This window comes from Silene latifolia, chromosome 2 (assembly GCF_048544455.1).
Source record: "Silene latifolia isolate original U9 population chromosome 2, ASM4854445v1, whole genome shotgun sequence".
Classification (NCBI taxonomy): domain Eukaryota; kingdom Viridiplantae; phylum Streptophyta; class Magnoliopsida; order Caryophyllales; family Caryophyllaceae; genus Silene; species Silene latifolia.
This window is the reverse complement of record NC_133527.1, coordinates 111,699,491-111,703,915: the sequence shown is the minus strand read 5'-3', so window position 1 is coordinate 111,703,915 and position 4,425 is coordinate 111,699,491. Positions and strand designations below refer to the sequence as shown.

The 4,425-nt window shown below is 38.8% G+C and overlaps 1 non-coding gene across 1 annotated transcript; it reads left to right on the top strand.

The window, feature by feature from the left end:
* Positions 1-3,761: 3,761 nt before the first annotated feature.
* On the top strand, positions 3,762-3,868 carry LOC141645613 (small nucleolar RNA R71). Its single transcript, XR_012545091.1, has one exon. It is a non-coding gene; the product is annotated as a small nucleolar RNA R71 (small nucleolar RNA).
* The last annotated feature ends 557 nt before the right edge of the window (positions 3,869-4,425 follow it).

The following is a 4,425-nucleotide window of genomic DNA, read 5'->3' as shown; positions in this document are numbered from 1 at the left end:
CATTCTTTTTGATTTTTGGCATTTCAATACTTGACAACTTTTTGCATTTCTTTTTGAACATTTTCAAAGTCACCCCAATTAGTAACGAGGGTGCCTTATTTTTGAAGCTTTAGGAGTTCTATTTTTGCTCCTCTTTTCATTTGATGCATTTTTGCAAACTTTCTTTCACTTTTCATTTCATTGAACTCAAATTGATTTCTTTTTGTGCCCATTCCCTTTGATGACAAAAATATATGGTAGAACATGGATGAATGATGGAAGTATGCATGGTTTCAAGGGTCACCTTGGAATAAACGGTAGCCAAGGAGTTATCACACCACAAGGTACTCTTGACTAGGCCTTAAACCATGGGTCAAAGGATACTAGCATGACACATCCTAGGGTGTTTTACAAGTATTCTAACAAGCAAAGTCTTAAGAAGAAAAAGCATCTACTAGGGCCTATATACACTTGTCAAGCTTCCCAAATAGACGGTTTCGCAAAATTTTCTAACATGCAACTACATGCCATGATGCAACTAGCATATACACATCCTAATGCAAATGATTCTACCAACTAATATGCCAAATAAACTAGATGCAATCCTAAGTTCACATTGTTTATACCGCATCGATCAAAATAAAGCCACATAGTCATTAACATAAAGAGGAAAAAGGAGATTGGAAAGATCATACCATGTGGTCTTCAATATCCTCATGTCTCGGATGTGGCGTAGTCAATCAAAGTGAACAAGGATGAACAAACACAATATATACAAGACAATATATACAAAGGAAATGAACTTGTTTTTGGTTTTTCAATTTTTCAAATTTTTATGATTTTTGAAATTTTTCAATTTTTATGGTTTTTGAATAAAAGTTAAGTGTTAGAATTCCCATCCCCACACTAATATGGGCATTGTCCTCAATGGCCAAAATGATGGAAATTATGCAAAGATGATGCATGATTTCTATACTAAATGCAATTCTATACTAAGCTATACTACATGATGCATGGTTTTTGTTATGACGGAGAGGATAATTTAGATTACCTCCCGTTGCGTATGCATTAACTTCCCCAAACCAAGTAAGACACTATTGCTAATGTCAAAGCATGGGGGAGTTCATGCACATGCTATGCTATGCATGAAACTAGATTGTCATTTTGGATTTTCAAAAATGGGAACAATAAAGAACACCTCAAAGGAACCGAGGTGTGAGTCCTTTGATGTTGCTAGGACTAAACCAACAATGATCAAAATGAAATAAAATACAAAGAGATATAGACAAACCGTGGGAGAGTAGGAATCTCCAAGGCTAGTCTTCCATCATGCTACTATCACCATCACTTCCCTCATGAGAAGTGGTCACATTGCCACTTTCCTTGGCACTTTCTTCTTTGCTTTCTTCACCATCATCTTCCTCATCATTATCTTCACCATCTCTTTCTTCATCTCCACTTGCTTCTTCCTCAATATTATCATCAATCTCCTCATCATTTCCAACAACCTCATTGTCTTCCACCACTTCCCTAGATGCACCCGGAAACAAGGCATCTTTATCCGCCCAACTAGGCAAAGGACAAGATGGATCAAGGAGTCCTTGCCTAGCTAGATGTAGGAGGGGAGGATATTGAGCCAAATATGCATTCTTCCGATCTTCATAAGCTTGCTTGTGCATGGCTTGCATAAGAAGAGTGACATAATCTTTTCCAATTTCAACTCCTTGCGGTTTGAACTCTTCATAATCATAGGGGTAAGGTGGTATAACAATGGAAGAGGATGGAGTTTCATGATCACCCTTTTGTTGTTGAATGATGTACTCGGCTTCTTCGGATAGGGGAAGTAAATAGTTGGTCCGGTGGACACTAAGACGGCAAATCTTTGCGGGTAAAGTGAATGATCGAGCCTCACTTGTAAGCCACCCATACTTGGTATCAAGGGAATTGTGAGCAACCCACTTAAACTTGTTAATCAAGGTGGACATATCAATAAGATGGCCACCATCCTTAGCCTTGTACTTGCTATCCTTATTGAAATTAGGATCAAAGTGCTTGGCTAGGACCGTGACAAGGCCGCCATTAACAATTACGGTTTGACCCTTCTTCCCACTATCTACATGGAGCCATCTATCAACCAATAGCCTCAAAGAATTGTAAGGCTTGGTGTGAATTCTTCCAATATTCAAAGTTGATTCAAGGAGAATAAAATCGAGTCCCGTGAAATGATTGGTGTCTTTCCTAGCAATTATGGTATTTCCCACAACTTTGTGCCATATTCTTATGCCCGGATGATGGACCAAAAGAGCACGACAAGCTTTAAAATCTTCAAATTTCTTCCCGGAGATTGCCTCCCAAAGAGGCTCGGGATCATACTTCCCATATTGCTTATAAAATTTATGTTCATCGCTAAGACCCAAAATTTCACCCAATTCCGGAAAGGTAATGCGTCTACTAGTGTTAGCTAGACGAAACTCAATATTTTCCCTATTCTCAACTTTTGTCACTTTTAAAGAACTTAAGAATTCCAAGACAAGGGAGGGGTATGTTACTTCCTTCATTTCAAACAATTTCTTTAAACCCATGGCATTGAAAAAGACTCTTGTTTGTTCAAGAACACCCAACTTCTCTAAAGCATCTTGGCATATGAATTTGGTGGATTGAATTTGTTTCATAGCAAACTTGACAAATGTATTTCTATGGGAATCGGAAATGAATGTTACCTCCGGATAATGCAAGAGTTGATTAATTACCGGAGTAGAGGGTGATGCTTCCATAGGAATTTGTTGAGGTTGTTGCACTTCCAAGCTTGGTGTTGATACCACCATTGCCAAAGCTTTCTTCATTTGTAGAGCTTTTTGCCTTTGAGAGAGAGTTGTAGCCTTTGGTGCCTTTGTTGCCTTTGCTTTTGCTTTTGTTGCTCCCTTTGTTCTTGCCATTTGATGAGCGAACCAAGAAAAAGATCAAAAATCTTCAATTTGTAGAATGCCCAAATCGATTTTGAAGGTGAAAGGCTTTGCCTTTATGAGAACAAAAATCGACTCAAAGGTGAAGATTTTGTTCTTGGTTTTGATTGTTAATGAAGATGGAGTGATTGATTTGTTATTTGAAAGATGGTTTGATTTGATTTTGGTGAGTTTTGTTGAGGGTTTTTGTTTTTGAGATGGAGAGGATGAGGGTTTTGATGTTGGTAACCTTGGTTTTGATTGTAAAAGGGTCTTTGATTTTGATTTCTCATGGGTGGTGGAGTGTATGTTGTTTGAGGGTTTTGGACATTTTGGCTTTTGTATGAGAGATTTGGATGGAACTTGGTGTTTTCATTGTAAAAATTTGAATAAGGGGTACCACTTTTGTAAGCTTGGAAAGCATTAACTTGTTCGGTTGTTCCCCTACATTCGCTTGAGTCATGACCCAAGGTTCCACAATTCTCACATATCCCGCTTGGGATTGATGAGGATGCCGTCATGGCATTGACATGATGCTTTGATGATTTTGAGTTTTCCTCAAGTCTAGCCATAGCTTGTTCAAACTTCAAGTTGATTGTGTCAATGTGAGCACTAAGTTGAGCACCCAATTGAGTAACGGTGTCCACTTCATACTTTCCTCCTCTAGTAGCCTTGCGAGGCCTACTATATTGCGAATAATGGACCGCCATTTCCTCAATCTTGTTCCATGTTTGATTGTCATCAACTTCGGTGAACATTCCATTTGATCCCATATTGAGAATGTTCCTTGAATCTTCATATAAACCATTCCAAAATTGTTGCACTAAAAACCATTCGCTAAGTCCATGGTGAGGACATGAGCGACAAATACCTTTGAACCGCTCCCAAGCTTCATACAAAGATTCTTCATCCCTTTGCTTAAAACCCGTAATTTGAGCTCTTAGCATATTGGTCTTTTCCGGTGGGTAGAATTTTTTGTAGAAAGCTATAGCTAGCTTCTTCCAAGAATCTATTCCAAGGGTGGCCTTATCAAGGCCCTTCAACCATTGCTTTGCGGTGCCGATTAACGAAAAAGGAAATAAGACCCATCTTATTTGGTCTTGAGTCACGCCCGTTTGAGAGATAGCTTCACAATAATCACAAAATGTTTCCATATGAGAATGAGGGTCCTCACTAGGCATTCCCCCAAATTGGCTCCTCTCAACTAGTTGAATGAAGGCGGACTTGGCAATAAAGTTTCCGGTAAGATGTTGTGGGGTAGGAGTACCATTTGGTAAATCCTCCTTGGTGGGTATAGAGTGTGACGAGAATTTAGGCATTGTAGGTGGATTTTGTGTGGTATTGTTTAATGGGTTTTCTTCTCCTTCTATTGCGAAAGGATTGACAAACTCACTAGTGGGTTGAACAACTTTACCAACACCTCCCAAATTCCTCCTAACAAGTCTCCTATTATTCGTCAAGGTTCTTTCGATTTCACGGTCAAAAGGTAACAAATCTCTTTGTA